Source organism: Canis aureus, chromosome 15 (assembly GCF_053574225.1).
Source record: "Canis aureus isolate CA01 chromosome 15, VMU_Caureus_v.1.0, whole genome shotgun sequence".
NCBI classification, from domain to species: Eukaryota; Metazoa; Chordata; class Mammalia; order Carnivora; family Canidae; genus Canis; species Canis aureus.
In genome coordinates this window covers 63,283,775-63,301,583 of record NC_135625.1, presented here as the reverse complement: position 1 = coordinate 63,301,583, position 17,809 = coordinate 63,283,775, and the positions used below count along the sequence as shown (strand labels likewise).

At 37.9% G+C, this 17,809-nt stretch overlaps 2 long non-coding RNA genes across 5 annotated transcripts in view; one reads left to right on the top strand and one right to left on the bottom strand.

Annotated features, from left to right (window-relative positions):
• The window catches only part of LOC144285036 (uncharacterized), a 115,431-nt gene that overhangs the window by 32,272 nt on the left and 65,350 nt on the right, over positions 1 to 17,809 (bottom strand). The gene's annotated exons all lie outside the window — the stretch shown is intronic.
• LOC144285039 (uncharacterized) overlaps positions 1 to 17,809 on the top strand; it is a 101,500-nt gene that overhangs the window by 75,665 nt on the left and 8,026 nt on the right. Inside the window, exons 4-5 of the long non-coding RNA XR_013353431.1 lie at positions 10,700 to 10,744; positions 12,055 to 12,111. This is a non-coding gene — a long non-coding RNA (uncharacterized LOC144285039). The remainder of the gene's footprint in view (positions 1 to 10,699; positions 10,745 to 12,054; positions 12,112 to 17,809) is intronic.

Sequence of the window (17,809 nt, the reverse complement as noted above, 5' to 3'; positions counted from 1 at the left end):
CAAAGAGTAATAATGGAGATAAAAATTATTTTTCATTATTTCAGTATTGGGGAGTTTTGAGTTTAATTTACTGAGCTTTTAAAAGCTTTTATCAAAATTGTGTATTTCAATAGAAACCTTCAAAAATTAGTTTTGATGTCATGAAATTTTTTTCATTCCTCAAATCATTATGCTCTCAGTAATTTTAAATTGAACCCACCTTCTCTCCTACCAGAAAGGCAGACATACTTGGGAGGAAATCAATGATCACAAGAAATTTCACTGGGTAGTCCTTAAATTTACATGACAATTCTTGATTTTTTTTAGGGTCTAGCCACAGGAATGTACCAAAATATCCCAAAGAACTTCAAATATATACTGAGAGCTCATGTGAAGCACACATCCTAAGCATTACAGGAGGCACGAAGACAACTGGGAGGAAAGATATATCCGCTTTTATTGCATCAATCTCCCATCTTTCAATCTCCTATTGAAAGATATCCCGCTCCTTACCAGAGACGTGAGGAGTATCTGCCCACAGATCCCAGCCCCAGCCTTCAAACGCTTCATCAGCCTAGCAAGGCCACTGGGGCTTTGGGAAGTAGCCCCAAGGAGAAAGCTGACTTTGCGTGCTTGCTTTTTCTCCAGAGCCACACCCTGCACCTCTGTTGTCAAATTGCCAAAACAGTTGCTTTGCATATTTTGCATATTTGCGCCTTTATGGTTGTTGATGATCTTCATTCCTACAGCATGGTCAGACCTGGAAGTCTATTCTCCTCTCTTCATATCCATATAACTATTATTTCTTTCTTCCTTCTCCTCCCACACTAGTCTGAGCTACCTGAGGGTTGGAATTATTTATTTGCTTATGATACAGACCTAAGGACCCAGCAAAATGTATATTGAATGAAACTAAAGGGACCAAAAATTTGAGTATGATTAGTGACCAAGGGTTTTTCTGATCCGGTTTTTATTATTTCCTCTGAACAAAGATGATTTCATTTTGGATTTCTCTTCAAAATAAGAATAAAATGATCAGAGGTAACAATCTCCGTATACAGATACAAAATCCCTTGTCCACAATTCTGAAAACCACTAGAACTCAATTTTTTTTCCAGTTTTGTGCCAAAATTCATTTGGTATTAAAAGCAGACCAGAAATGGCACGGGTGGTCAGCTATGTCTCCATGTCCCAGCCAAATGTACTGGCACGGATTATTGATCTTTGTTATCTTGTAAATTTTGGTTTAACTGAACAATGAAAATGTCAAGAATTAAAATTTGGGTAACATTGAAAAAAAGGAAGTGTATGTGATTATCAGCAGTGCTGAAAATGGAGTTATTGGACAACTATAAAGCATTCCTCCTGAAGAAAATAGTGTGGCACCTGCCACCATAGATGATTTAGAGGAAGGCAAAGACAAGATGCTGAAGCTTTATGGTGACAGTGATGACAAGAACCAAGGAAAACAGGGAAATTGTTTCAGAAGGGAAAAAATAAAGAGCTTAACAATGGGGTGATTAAAGAGTTCTGATTACAAAAAAAAAAAAAAAAATTTTAAGTATAGTGTTGATCAGTTTGCTGGACAAGCAAGCCACTGTCCATGAAACAGAGAATTTTCCATGATATGCTTATCAAATGTTGTGCCTAAGCAAATCACACATATTTTCCTTTCTGTTCTTCAAGATAAGGGACTATTAAGAAAATGGGACCTCGTCAAAATCCTTACATAATGCCAAAGTTTCAGTCTTCAGCACTCTTGCTCTACTGGGGAAATGCCAAACAATGCCATTCTGAGCCTTTACTTCTAGAATTAGACCAGCCAGATCACACCCTACGAGTATTCCAAAGTGTGATGTTTAATGCATGTGAGTTGGTGAAAATAATATAAAAAGATATTATAAATCAAAATCGACTTATCATATCAAATAGTAATATGTGAATTTAGACATGTTTGTATTTACCATATGTTAAAAATAATTATGCTATTAGAAGTGGTTTTGGAGGCAGGGTTTTGTAGGTCTCTGAACAATTCCTTTCCACTTTTCTAGCTTTCTTATTGGGTCAGCCTGTTCCACAGATAACACAAGAGAAACATGGTACACAGAGAAGGGAAAGGATAGAGCATAGAGCTATGATTTTTTGTTGTTGTTGTTAATTAGACTCTGGTATTATGAAGCTAAATTCTACTGCTATAATGTCCTTGAGAATTCCTTTGAGAAGAGATGTGGACCAGAATCACAGAAATTCTGATTTATTCACCCATGTACAAAGTGCTTTTTTTTCATTCCCCATCTTTTTTATTTATGCCATTAATTATGTCTAATATTATTAGAGTAAAATCGCAGCATATAGAGCATTCCGGATCATTTTTCTGCACCATATTAGATTTCAAGAAAGTTGTCTGATTTTCACTTGTTTTTACATAATTGTGTTTGTATAGATGCAGCCACCAAATGGTTTTTTTTTTTTTTTTTCTTTCTGGGACATAAAAACAATTTAATAAACCAGGTCTTGATCCACATTACCAATTAGAGACCTAAATACTGTGATTTGTTTATTTCCATAGTATAAACACAACTCTGAAAAAATGTGCCTCATTTCATGGATTGTTTTCTAGATAAATGAAACCTTTCCTTTTATACCTAATGGATTTAATGAAATGTATATAAATAAATTTTCTCTTTCTCTAATAAATGTTTTTTAAGAATGTAAAAATTATATATCCAAACATAGACAATATTCTTGTAAGTTGTGTAGCTACAATTCCAAATGATAAAAAAAAACACTGAATGCCTTTCCATTGACTAAAAAAAATATAGAGATTATAAGAGCTCTTAACAAAACATGAAATGATCTTATCCCAAACAATAATAAGAACATACAGATCTGAGCAAACTTGAGATATCACTTTACCTTCCTAAATTGGCAAAAGAAATTCTAATTTTTAATTAACTTTGTCAAAGGTATGCAAAACTAATATACTTCTGTACTTTTACAAGCTTTCTTGGAAAGTAGTACAAAAGATATTGAATCATAAAAATGTTCACATATCAATTATTTAAAATAATTCTGGTGAAAAAAAATAGTCTCATAAAGGTTATTTAGTATCTAATGTGAAATCAAAGTACCACAATAATAAATGTTATGTTGACTATAATCACAACTATCAGTAAAAACCCAAAATCTTGCTCTTGCACAGAGATCTAAGAGAAAGCTAGAGCCTTATTTATCAAGAACAATCAAAATATTATCTTGTGGATTTTCTCTCCATCTTTTAAAAAAGGACAGAAGGAAATTATTTTTAGGCTGTAGAGCTGCTATATCCAATATACTAATCATTAGCCACATGTAGTTATTGAGCAACTGAAAAGGGACTAGTCCAAAGTGAGACATGCTATAAATATAAAATATACCCTGGATTTCAAAAATTTAATATAAAAAAGAATGCAAAATAAAAAATGTTATATTGATTATATGTTCAAATTAGAATATTTAGCTACATTGGATTAAATACTATATTATTAAATTAATTTTGCCTGTTTTTATATACATTTTAAAATGTGACTAGTAGGCCATTAAGCATGATTTTGAACTAAAGAACACCCAAAGACAAAGAGTTACAGATTCTTGAGAAAGTAGTCTACCAAATCTGTGAGGTGGCTCTACAGTGGACCAAGAAGGTATGGGCAGGATACCCACTGCTGGGAAAATGTTTGATTGGATCCACCATTAGTAGCAGTAGTAGTAGTAGTAGTAGTAGTAGTAGTAGTGAGACTGCTTTTGCTTGCAGCTGCATAAAATTCAATTCCAACTATATTGAATAATAAACAAAATGTATTATTTAATGGAACTCAAAAGTGCACAGGCAGTCCAGGTAACTTTTGATGCCATAATTCCATAATTCAACAATGTAACAAAAATCCAGTGTCCTGTATACAAAGCTGGATTCATACTAACAAGAGCCCCCTTGTGGCAGTAAGATGGTTCTCATGTGATAAACGGGAGAAGCTGTGCTTTAGACTCTCTAGTCTAAGACCAGCCAGGGAAAGAGAATGTGTCCTTATGTCTTTTTTTTTTTTTCTCTCATGGAATGAAAAGGAAGTTTCTTTCCCAAAAGATGCTAACAAATGCCTCTCATTAGCCTTAATTGCATCCCAGTTTCATCTCTAAACCAATCACTGTTGCCAAGTGTTAAGATGAGCTGAATGACTTAAGGCAATCAGAGATCACCACCTGTATTTGAAAGCTCAAGCTCGAGGTCAGTCCTGCCCAAAATGCACAGTTGGGAAATTCAGAGTTGTTTAGAAAAGGATAAAAAGGAAAATGGATGCTGGGGATGTACCCAACAAATATGCACTCTATAACCTGAGGCATAAACACAGAGGCAGGAATTCTGATGGGAATTTTAATTAACATCTTAGCATGAGAAAAAAATACCCACAAGGGAAAATGAATATATATACTTTGTTAGAATTTTTTTTTACTTTGTACTATCTCCAAGTTCTTTGCTTTTCATCTCAGTTTTTTTTTTTTCTCATAATCTGAACAATATAACCCTTAAGCTTAAGAGGCATAGGTATTTCTTTTTCTCATTAGGAAGAAAGGAATTAGTGAAGGGATACTGAGCTAAAGAGCTAGGAAAACATGGACACAAACCTAAGCAAGTATTAAGAGTTTGGAAGGACAGACATAAATCCCTCACTCCATACTTCTGCTTATCTGTCCATGTCTTAACTAGATTTATCCAAGGGAAAAAGGATTAAAATTCTGATTTGTCATTGACTATGACATTGCCTGTGCCACAATTAACTGGTAGATTTGCTTTCTATATATATTAAATGAGTAGTGTTGCTCATATACTTCCTTTATTCATATTAAGAGTAAGTTGGTAAGGTATTTCTTTTTTTTAAGATTTTATTTATTTATTCATGAGAGACACACAGAAAAGGCAGAGACATAGGCAGAGAGAGAAGCAGGCTCCCCAAGGGGAGCCCAATTCAGGACTCAGTCCTAGGATCCTGGGACCATGACCTGAGCCAAAGGCAGATGCCCAACCACTGAGCCACCCAGGTACCCCTGGTAAGGTATTTCTATCCGTAATTCTGTTTCTCTTATTTACCTTATGATCTTTCAATAAAGTGAATAAAACTGAAGGATTCTAGTTGTCTTAGCTGTAAGTGGGAATAAGTAGAAAGCCTCACTTAGACTCTGAGTCGAATTGTCTGTCCCAACTGACACTAGAAGTTCTCGATTCCAACCACTACATTAAGGGATTTTGAGTATTCACACATTTATAAAGGCATTTTTGTCCTATTTTGCTGTAATTCTTGTTGAACACAGTCACCACTTAAGAAATCCAAAAAGAATAAGAACAAGTAGAAGAATTTCAGCAATAATCCCCAAATAATAAGGAAGAGAAATAACTTGAATTCTGTCCAAAAGAGGAGGTAATAACTTGAATGACTGGAATGGGTAGTGGCAGAGAAAGAGAAAAGAACATCAAAATTCAGCCCTTGAAATGGAGGCATTCAAGGATATTGGCAGAAATCAAAGGTGGTTCTGCAGGATCAATTGTAGAAAAGCACACGGAAAGAAGAAAATATGAGAATAATTTTAATGTTAAATTAGTGGTTTTTCCAAGGTCATATTAAATCCAATAATTGCTTGCAAGTAAAATCAAAAAATACTTGCCTTGGGTGAAACAAACAAAAGGATAGACAGCAGAGTTCCACTTTAAGCATTGGCAAACTAGCTCATTTGCAACCAGCCATCTCACTAAGAATAATTCAGTAACATCAAAAAAGATATTTTAGAAGTCTGTTTCAATGCTTCAGAAAATTACTATAGTAGATATGATGGTATATTCCCTACATGCCCCAGTCTGTCAATGAAGTACCCATTAATTATCCCAGCTGCTAAGAGTGTTGGCAGCCTTCAGCTTTCAACTGTGTCCCCTTCAAGGACTTGAAGACAGCCACCCTGTCTCAGGCTATATTCCTTCCTGAGGGCCCCTTTCATCCAATGACCAACATGATGAGGGAACAAAAAAACCTAGCATCTTTACCCCAGTACGACTCAACTCTAAAGGGCCATGCTAGCAGCAGAATATCATGTAAGGTCGGCTGAGGTTTGTATTGCAACTGCATTGTAGTTCAACTTCTCCCAGTCGGTCATATTTCCCTTACTCCCCATAGGTGCCAATCCCCAAAGAATTTACCAATAAATTTACTGTATGCAAATCTGCATCCCTGATTTAGCTTCACAATAGTGGATAGTTCCAGGCATGTGGTGGCAATGCTATTGTTAAAGCTTTCACTGATGATGAGCCAGGAAGGTATGCCAGTGAGAAAAAAGTCAGCTGATGGTAACAATGTATTGAACATTGAGAAATGCAGAGAAACAATAGTTATAAGGATGCTGGGATGGCTGTTGGTGAGGAATATTAATATTTTAGAGAAAGGAAATTAGTCTGAGGGTGAGTAATTGCCAATTTAATCAAAAGTGTAAAAGCCAATGGGCATCCTTGTCAGCATTTTATTTTTTGAGATTTTGCATTTATTTGAGAGAGAGAGAGAGAGAGAGCAGTAGGGAGGGACAGAGGGAGAGGGAAAAAGAGTCCTCGCAGACTCCTCGCAGAATGTGGAGCCCAACATGGGGCTTGATCCCACAACCCCGAGATCATGATGTGAACTGAAACCAAGAGCCTGATGAGTAACTGACTGCACCACCCAGGCACCCCCTTGTCAGCATTTTAAAACTCTTCTGCAGCCAGAGGGTAGAAAACTTTAAAGAACAGGCCCAAGATTATTATAAGATTATTAATTATAAGAGCAGCAGACCTGCTGCTAGAATGAATGAATTCTCAAACTACAAATCTGCTATGCCAAATGGTTGGGAGGAAAAAATGGGACTCTGAACCTCTTCTTCAAGACAAGAGGGTTCAGGGGATTCAAGATTTTTAAGCACATCAATTCAAACATCCTCATTCCATATCTCAACAGAGATCCTTTGGACTCCCAACCAAGATCATGCCACATGCAAGTGAAGAATTTTATACCTTTTGGAAAGAAAACATTCTAATAGAAACAGAGCAGATGACCATGGAACATAAAAGAGTCAGGAAATCAAAGCTTCCTATGATAAGCTGAGTTCTCTCAGACCCACGAAAGGCGGCAGGGCATAGCAGCAGTTCATTGTAAGATATATGTAGCTAATTTGGATTTGAGCTTGAGCAGAGCCAAAGAGTATACTTAAGACCCTCGCGTCATCTACCACTAGAGCACGAGCTCTTCTCCCTCACCTGACACCTAGGTCATATGTGTGGTCCCTTATAACTAACTGATAGAGGAGAAAAAGCACTGAATTTACAGTCTTCATGTATAAGCAAATAGAGATGGCCCTGAAAGACATCACTAAAAGTGAATCTTCCTCATGAGCAGAACCGTGGACAGTTTACCTTGTCACCCGATCTATGGAAAGAGAAGTTACTGCAGGCTTGAATACATACACATTGGTGAGCAATGGTGATTTATTGGGCTGGTTGATCAGGAGCTGGAAGGAGAGAAATTGGAAGATCAGAGACAACCCGGAGGTGTGAGGAGGAGGGTGTGGGAGGGTGTGTGCAGTGTGAAGTTCACTGAAGCACACATTTTGATAGCTTTGTGATGTGTCCCCTAGGCTAGGCTGCAACCCCCAGAATCCCCTGCCCAGTATGTTTCTTGTTAGGATGGGCTACAAGTAAAATTCTCTCTTGAGAACTGGAGGATTGAAGTGAAGAGTAACCATAGGAATGACAAGCAGCTCTTCTTCCCCTCATTGCTCAAATGCCAGTCCAGGTGCTATGGTGCAGAAATTTTGCAGATGTGATCAAAGTCCCAAATCAGAAAATTTTGAGTTATTCAAAAGGGAGACTATCTGGGATAGGCCTAATATAATAAGGTAGAAGCCATTTAAAGAGACCAGACCTTCTCTGAGGTTTTAGAAACCCCAGGTAGAAAATGGGAAGAAAAAACATAAAAGAATCTCTATATTCTGGGTATGCTCTCATTATTGCTTATCTGAAAATCCTCCTCACTGGCATAAAGTAGCAGGTGGGCCTGCAGTTGCTCTTTCTTCAGTTTAGATCTTTCCTTGTTGTTTGCTTAATTCATAGGCCAGATAGGTGTGTAAAGCTCCATGGGGAAGAGCCCTCCCTAGCTTTAGCAATACCCTTATCATCAGGATCAGAGGGAACAAGACCAGACATGGGTTTCAGTTTGTCCTTGTGGAGTTCCAACTCATGCTCATGGGTTTTCAGGCTGTTCACAGTCTTGCTGACTCCTGGCTGTGGTCTCCAGGCTCCAGCATTAGACATGGAGACTACTTAGGCAGCCCTCACAATTGTGCCAGCCAGTTCACCATAATAAATGATGGGGCACATGACACCAAGTTCTAGAGAAAAAGGAAATCCATAAAGGTAAACCCATATTTGGCTTTACTTTTTCCGATGACAGATTTCTTGTGCTAAATCATCAGTTGAAAGACTCAGAAAGTAAGAATGAAGCAGAGGCTAGAAAGCTACACAGAGATTTCAGCAGTTTCACTGAGGCTAAGGGCAGGGAAGATTTTTACTTCAGGGCTAGTATAGGAGGGAGAGCCTGGAAAATACCCTCAGCACAAAGAACTACACCTCAGGAATAAGAGTGTACTAGAAATTAACCATCTTCAAGGACTAAAGACTAGCTTTGACTTGGTATAATTTCTGCTTAATGTGATCTGCCCTCGGCCCAACTGCTTGTCAGAAACAGAAGAAAGTATTTAGCAGAGAAAAAGAAGGCCAAGAGCCAAAAAATTATTCCTACAAGATTTTTAAAAATATATTAAAAATAATCTGTATTAAAAAAAAAAAAACCACAATTAAGAAAACTAAGAGAAAAAAATGTGGTATAGATATTGGTATTACCAGGTTGAGATTTTAAAATGCTGATCATATGTATATTAAATAAGATAGAAAACAACAGTAAAGGATAGAAAAGCATGAAATAAAAATCACATTAAAAATCTAGAACTGAGAAAACAAGAAATGCTAATAGAATTCGGTGATGGATGGTCTTACAAACAGATTAGCAACAGTTAGAGAAGATTTAATGAACTAGAAGATATGTCAGGAGAAAATGATTCAAAATGGAGTATAGAAAGACAAAAAAGATTAAAAATGCAGAAAAATAGAATAAGATACATAGAAAACATGACAAAAAGTACAATTGGAATTCCCCAAAAGACAAGGAGGGAAACTAGAACAGAACCATATTTGGGATCTGAGTCTAGAACTCTCAAAAATTTCCAATTCATGAGGGAGGGGAAAAAGTTTCCAAATCAAGATATAAATCCACAGACTCAAGCTGGAATAACAACAACAAAGGGTCAATCTAAAAGATAAGAGAAGTTTGATTTATCTTTTTGGATCCGAGCAAGTAGCTCCTTCATTAGAGAAACAAATGACTACAGGTCTAATTTTTAAGATATTTGAATATGTTTCTAAGATAAGTGAAAGCAAAATGTTGCTAAATATATAGCAAATTGTTCCCCATGGCTAGGATTTTTTTTCCCGAATGCTGAAAAATCTAGGAATGTTTTATTTCCCCACTGTTATATATCCAACAGAAATCTGTCTGCATGTGTACCAAAGACATACTTAAGAATGTTCATTGCAGCATTATTCTCGAGAGCCCCAATCGGAAACCACTCAAAATATCTATCAGCAGTAGAATGAATAATTACCTATCACAGTATATTGACACAGTAGGATTCAACATAGCAATTAAAAATGAATGTTGGTGGGGCACTGGGTGTTTCAGTTGGTGAAGCACCCAACACTTGGTTTCACTCAGGTCACAATCTCAGGGTCATAAAATAAAGCCCCGTGTTAGGCTCTGCATTCACTGGTGAGTCTGATTGAGAGTCTCTCCCTGTCCCTGACCCTCCTTTTCTGCTCCTCCCCTTGTTGATGCTCTTTCTCTCAAATAAATAAATAAATAAAATATTTTTTTAAAAAATGAATGAACCTTTGCTATACGCAGCAACACAGATGATTCTCACACACATAAGCAAATGAAGCTGACATAAAAGAATATATGCTCTATGATCCCATTGAAATAAAATTCAGAAATAGGCAAAACTAATCTATGATGTTAAAAGTCAGGATAATGCTTACCTCTGACCCAAAAAAAAAAAAAAAAAAAAAAATGGGACAGCAGTGGGAAGAAAGCAAAACCGGAACGTCAGAGTAATATTCTATGCGTTGATTGGGTAGTGGTTACACAGGTGTGTTTATTTCATAAAACTTGATGAGCTGTTCAGCTATGATTTGTACTTTTCTGTGCATATGTTATATCCAAAACGTTATTTTTAAAAAGGGGGACATTTTTCACAAGGGCTCAGCAGTTCTGACGGAATTTAAGGTCAACAAACATTCTGGCTTCTGGAAATGCTAAAACAGAGGCGAGAAAGTGACATAACCTATGTGTCCCCTTTCTCTACCTTTCTTTCTCTCCCCTCCCTGCTTCTCATGACTCCCTTACCTCTCTCTCTCCTTTCTCTCACGTCTACCTGCCAGAGTAAGACAGATGAAGTAGTAAGAGTAGTTAATAGTGTGATTAATATCATTTATTCCTAAAGGGTTTTCTTAATGGAAAATGTACAGGATTTGAAGTACTCTTGTTTGTTTTATTCCCAGCAGGAAGTAGAACAGATCTGATATTTTTAGCTTCTGTGTACAGACAAGGTAAGCACTCATTGAGATTGGCGTTGCCCATTCCGGATTCTTGTTAAATAGCTTGAATATGACCTCTGGCTTAGATTTTTTTAAATAAATAAAAGGTGGGGGGAGCTTCATGTCAAAGCAGATAGACACTAATTATAAATGTAAACTTTAAATTTTCTGTAAGGAAAAAATTTTGATTGCTGTAAGAATAAAATAAAGCAATCCGACAGTTTTCTACGCCAAGGGGACTACAGGTGATAGCTAGTAAATTGAGAGATATCTCTAATGTTCCAAAGCAATTTTCTGCAGCCGGAGTCATTCCTTTACACACCTGCAAAAGATTCAGAAGCCCATGGGGAAGTAAACATTTATTTCAAAAATAAACTTTAAAGTTTGGAAATAAAAACAGACAAGCTGTTTTCGTCTATAAGAAAATGTGGCTCTATGCTACCAGAGGTACTGTAACCAGGATTTCAAAGAGCGGAAAGAACAGGTGACAACTTACTCCGAGACACTCAAAGCAAGTGAACTGCAGAACAAGTGGAATTTACATCCAGTAAACACCAGCTAAGCAGAGAAAACCAGAAATAAGGAGGCAGGGGTTCCAACTCCAGTTTGCCTCAGATTCTGAATTTTCTCCTCTGTAAAATGGGAACAAGCAAGCATGCTCCATCAGGAGGGGCAAATGATCAGATGAAAATTCTCCCAAAGGAAGTAACTTGCAACTTGTATTTGTAATTATTATTAAAACCTTCTAAGGCCCATTTCTTCTTTTCCTTGTGCTTCCTCTTTTTCCTCCTCCTTTACATTTTTTTCTCCCTCTCTTTTCCTCCTTTCTCCTTATCTTTACCATTTTCTTTTTTTCAAAGATTTTATTTTTAAGATATTTCTATGCCCAACGTGACACTCCAACTCACAATCCTGAGATCAAGGTCACAAGCTCCACCGACAGAGCCAGCCAGGCACCCCTGCCTTTTTCTTCCTTTTTTACTTTCTCTATCATGGACATAACTGTCCATAGCATGTTATTTTGACTAACCATATGGTGTGTGTGGATACAGATATCAGTATAGATAAAGGTATAGATATAGATTTGTATTTCCCTCTTAACAATCAACTAAATTGCTATTTTTACTTGTTTGTGACCCAAAATGAATGTAGCTTCAATGGGTCACTGGTTTACAGGAGAAAAATTTAAAACTTTCTGTACTCCAATCTAAAAGAATCATCCTCAAAATAAAATTTTGTTTATTGAAATAAAAGATTTTGTTCGTTACTGAACGATATTTGAGGGTCACAAGGAGCCAACCTATTAGTGATTTTCCTTTCAGGGACACTGAACCGAACACAACCTCATTTCCTTTGGCTGCCCTGTGTCCTACCCTTGGGTGAGTATGTATCTAGCATGCCTCCCTTCTCTGTCCACTTCCAGAATGTTAAATGAGATCCCAGGATCTCTGATCAATGTTAATCAATCAATAAACACTTTCTTAGCATTCATAGTATGCATAGCTTGTGTTAGATCTTTGGGACACTTTGAGTCAACAGAGATGTGGTTTCTGACTTCAAATATCTTGCTACACATTTATCCTGGGAAACAGTATAAATTTAATCTTTTAAATAAGAATAGATCCATTAAGTCTTATTCACTCTTTCAATAAACATAGAGTACCCTTTGCTGGGTGCTATCAGACTGGTGAGGATACCAAGAAAATTAGGGGAGGATCACTCTACTTGAGGCATGTACCATCTAAAAGGGAAGAAAGACAAGTGAACAAACCAGTATATTATTATACTACAATGTAATAAGCATGGCAATAGTCAGAAAGAAGGATTTAACTCCCACTGAGGGAATCAAGGCTTCATAGCAGAAGAAGCATCCGGCTGAGGCTAAGGAAGCTCATGGGGACTGGTGGAAGCAAAGAACAGATAGGTGAAGTGTGGTTTTGTTATGTGTTGGCTTCTCTTCCTCTGTCCACCCCTCAAATGCTGGTATTCTTCAGAGTTCTCTACAGGGTCCCCTTGGCTTCCTACTCTGAACACGCTATTAGAGTAATTTCATCCACTCATGGCTTCTATGCCAGGACTCCCGAACCCCCATCATCAGCTTAGAAAACATCTATTTAACCACTGGCCAGAAATCCACCTTTAAAGTATCCAGAGCCACTTGACAGTCATCATTTCAAACTGAACTTCCTTTCTTGGTATTTCCCACCTATAATAATGCATCAGCCCCCTTAATTGGTCTACTCTTGTCCACTCTCAGTACTAGGGACACAACAATATCTCTAAAACATGAATTTAGTCTTGACATTTTCTCCTTTAAACTTTTCAAAATATTTCCATTGTTCTTAGAAAAAGTCAGACATCTTTTTCTTAATAAGATGCTGGATTGCCTGGTCATTGTTTACCTTTCAGTGATCTTTCTTGTTCTCTGGACTTCTCATTTTATATCCTAGTGATACTGAGTTTCCTTGAATTCCTCAGATCAAACATAATTTCAGGATTTCCCTGCTTGGGTGCTCTCTGCTCTCCACATAGTCTCCTCCTGTATTTTGTCCTGGGTAAGGCCTTCTCATTCTCCAGATGTCAGATTAAAGGCCTCTCCTTCTGGAATGCCATTCCTGGCCCTACAATGCAGGCTGGCTCCCATCCCCGAGGGTTCCCTCCACAGATCTTATTATACAGATTGTGCTTGCCCACTCACTCATTTGGCTATCCCCCCTCCACTGCAAGACCCTGGAGAGTGAATATGTCAGCCTTGAATAATGTCCTACTCTTTGGCATGTCAGTTCTCCACATGTCAGAGGAAAGACAGATAAGAACTGGTAAACATAAAGCCAGAGTGTGAGAGAAAAAAGCAAGAAGAAAGCAGTTTAAGAGAGTGCCAGGCACAGGTAAACCAGAAGAAAGAAAGCTCGCCTAGACAGAGGGCATGTGGTTCGGAGTCCAGAGAATTAAGGTATTGAAACTGGTGCTGGTTTAGAGATAATATTGACAAGCTCATATGGAAGAGCCTAGCTTAGGCATTACCCATTTCATGGCTAAATCCAATTCTTCTTTTCATTCAGATACTCCCTTGAAGAGCAGGATTACAGACCTAAGAGGTCACCTAAAGATTCTTGACTATTGGCCTCTCCTGAGGGATCTTTTATTCAGTTCCTCAGCTTCCATTGAACTCCTGGAGGGCTTGAACCACCACCCAGAATTAACATAATACAGGCTGGCACAGGGTGCTTTCTAGTTTAGTGAAGATATTTGTTCAAATAAGTTCATGTTCCTATCTCAATTGATTGAGAGTTGGAAAAGGACTTGATTATTTTTTAAGATCAACATATTAGTTAGATAAATACTTGCTATATCTCATTGGACTCATTCATGTAAATCTTGGAAGAGCCATTGGATCCTCTCTTCAGTCTTGCCATTACTGGAAATCAGTTGACAAATTAACACAAAGCAAGACTATCATAGCTATAGAAGTTTGACCTAAAACATAATTACTTCTTCCATAACCAGCATTACTCAAATATGTATCGTTCTGGAACGTGGTATGGAGCCATCATAGAATCATCACTAAAACGAAATTATTGAATTACTAAAATGTGCTAGTGTAAAATAAACTCAAGATAGTTCTCCTGTTTTTCTTTTTCTTTTTTTTTTTTTTTTTTAAGTTCTGCTGCGCTCAGGAGATCAATTTTATGTTTCTATAGGTGGACTTATGGTATGTCAATAACTGAGAAAATGATGAAAGCTCAATAATCATGTGTGAATAGATTTTTAGCTTGTAGCCAGAGAAAGCAAACAGCTTGGGACTCACTGATTAGAAAGGTTCCAACAAGTCAAGGGGACATGTTATTATTCCATCTCACAGAGATGGATCCATCTCCCAGAGGGAGAGGATCCTTCTGGGAATGGATGACATATAGATCAACACAAGACACTCGGGGAAGAGTTCAATTCCAGGATCTAGGCAATAGAAAAGGCCTAAGCAGAGCTTCCTTGTGGGGGTAACTAGACTTCAGGCAAACCTCAGTCACTTACAAAATGTGAATTAGACCCAGTTCCTTTCTCTCAGTTTCTTTGATCTGCCTTCTTAATATAGGCTCTATTTTTGATTGGTCATGACCTTGAGATCCTAAAGTAGCCTCCACATCTCTCTGAGCTACCCAGTTCAAGGTTTAAATTTCAAGAAAGTCTGTGACTTGGGGAGTTCAAATTAAAGTCCTGGCTTTGAGTCTCATTGGACCGTTTTGGCCAGAGTTGAGACAAATTTCTTAACCAACCATTGTGACCAAGGGGATGAGACCTGTTGATTGGCTTAAGCCAGTTGGGTTCTAAGTTAGGAATTGACGATGGGTTTCCTCTCAACTAACTCACATGGCTGGATGATGTGTGCTATTATTTAGAAAGGAGCAAAAAAAGGCTACATTCTGGGAAGGCATCCAAAAAATACCCCGTTTCATATCACTACAGTGACACCAAACATTTATTGTGTACATAGAATATGACAGACATTGTACTAGGTGCTGGGCTCGGGGAAGATTTAGAATGAAATATAGGGGATGTGGAAGATATAAAGATAAACATGACATGGTTACTGATTATGAGGACCCTAACCCTCTTTTTGGGGAGACAAACACCTTAATAATTTTCTTGGCAAATCATGCCAGGGAATCGACAAACATGAGTCCTTCATACAGCCACACTGGAGACCAACCTGCAAAACAACTTGGCAATGAACCTGGGTCTCCCTCCTGCCTTCATGTTCAGTGGTTCCCACATCTTGTGTACTAAGATCCTTTTATGGGGTTTATTTTGACAAAGCAGGAAAGGTCCAGATTATTGTGAGATTGTTGTAAATAGATGAGGAAGGAAGCAGAGATTTTCATTTTAAATTTTGAAAGGTTTTATGAAACCAGTGATTGCCTAAGATAACAGCGCTCATTTATTTAAATCACCCTCCATGTTTTCTTTCATAGTTTTCTTTAAATTTAATTTAGACAGCGATTATTCTTCCTCCAGCATTATGTCTTGCCTGTCTCCCCTCCTGCTGATGGTGTTTTTAAATAATGACAAAATGACATTAAAAATTCAATCAAAATGGCCATTTTTTTCATCACTCTTCGACTAGAATTATGTCTTAACTGTGAAGAATAGCCTTTTCCTCAGCGTGTGGAACATTATTAGAATGTACCGCCAAGATTCACAGGGTTTCTCTTAAAATACCAAGTCTCGCTTGTGTATTATAAAGCCACGTTTTCTGTGCCTGGCCCATAACCTAAGTATTTGGTTATCCTCTGAATTGCCAAAAATTTTGTAGTGCTCTGTTTAGATTTTCTTTAACATGTTATAAAATATCTGCTGCAGAAAATCTGGTTGGTTAGAGGATTATACAAAGTTAAAAGCGATAGAAGCTTTCTTTACTGCCCCCTAGTACCACTGTTCAGGCTTGAGCAAGAGACTGTAGGAACTGGTAAAGCCATTTTAGATAGACAGGAAAATAGAGATGAAATAAGCCCCAAAGGATAAGTATAAGCATCCTAAGAAATCCTTCTAAAGAAGAGCAGTAGGGGCACCTGGGTGGTGCAGTTGGTTAAGTGTTTGAATCTTGGTTTGGCTCAGGTCGTGATCTCATGGTCGTGGGATCAGGCCCCACATGGGGCTGCATGCTCAGCGTGGAGTCTGCTTGGTACTCTCCCTCTCTCTGTCACTCCCACTTGTTGTCTCTTTCTCTCTCTCAAATAAACAAATATATCTAAAACAAACAAACAAACAAACAAACAAACAAAAAACCAGAAGAGCAGGAAGGCCAGTGGTGGCATATAGACCCAAAAAAGATAAGTGCCAACGGGACTGTCAGCTTCTGGGTGGAGAACAAGTGTAGAATGAAAGAAAACATAGCTGGGGGAGGGGGTGTGAGAGACCATGGGTGTGCCCTGGAAAGGAAGGGCTGGTGAGGGGTCCTGGAGAGAGCCCTGTGGAGCCCCAGGGAGCACCCTCAGGGAAGAGCACAGTGAGGATTTCACTTTTCTGCTTCCCAATGTGTGGCCTAGCGTGCATGCAGTTTTTGATCGATTGATGCTAACTACCCCCCTCTCCAACCCTCTAGCCCCTCAAGCCAATAAATCCCTACGAGATTTGTTCAGAAACATCAGAATTCATATATGATGGTCCTGTCCATAGGAAGATTGCTGCTGGTAGAACAGCAGTAAAAAGTTGTAAATTAAAACACACAGCCCCCTTTCATCCTCTTAATTAACTCTGAGACATAGATTATTACATAACTCTGTCTCATTTCCCGGTTGTTTTGTCTGAGCTCAGAGTTAGTAGTAATAGGGCCACCACATGCTCCTTCTCATCTCTAACAGCAAGTGCTTGGCATCTCATCCTAAAGGAAATGCCAATTTTAGATGGTCACTTTCACATCTAGGTTCCAGGAGCTGTCAAAATACCCTTGATGATGTGCAGAGAAGTTCTTGCTGAGGGTCAAGTCTGTATCTCATATGGAATCTTTCTCCTTTATTTTGCCCTGAGAGTGAACTACTTCTCTCATCCTTCTTTGATGTCTCTAACTTTGTTAAGTCTCCCCAACCTATATCCAGAGAATTAAAGCAGGCTTCTGTGTTTTGACAGGGTAGCTAGGTTGGTTGACTGTTTGGAGTTATGTATGTTAGTAACCAATAATAGTTTAATAATTTTTCTAGGTAGATACATATGAATTTTTAATAGAACTCTTAATATTTTATCAGAAAGTATTATCAGGGGATCATGAAAAAGTAGCCTTTCAATATCCCCCACATAAACCATGGCTGCCTGCCTTATTATGTACAAGATCCCTTCTCCCTGCCAATCTTACCGGAACCCTTTGTATTTTCTCCTATTGCTTAAGTGTCTGCATATTAATTTTATATGTGTATGCCTATTTGATGTTTGTTTATTGATCTTTCTGCCCTTTGGATCCATGTGCCTTGGTGATGCCTTAAATTTCTTAAATTGAAGGTAACTGGAGGAGAGGGAATCTGCCTAATTCTACCTAATATAGCATTATATTTAGGTAAATGTTCTTAATAAGTGATTTTTATTATC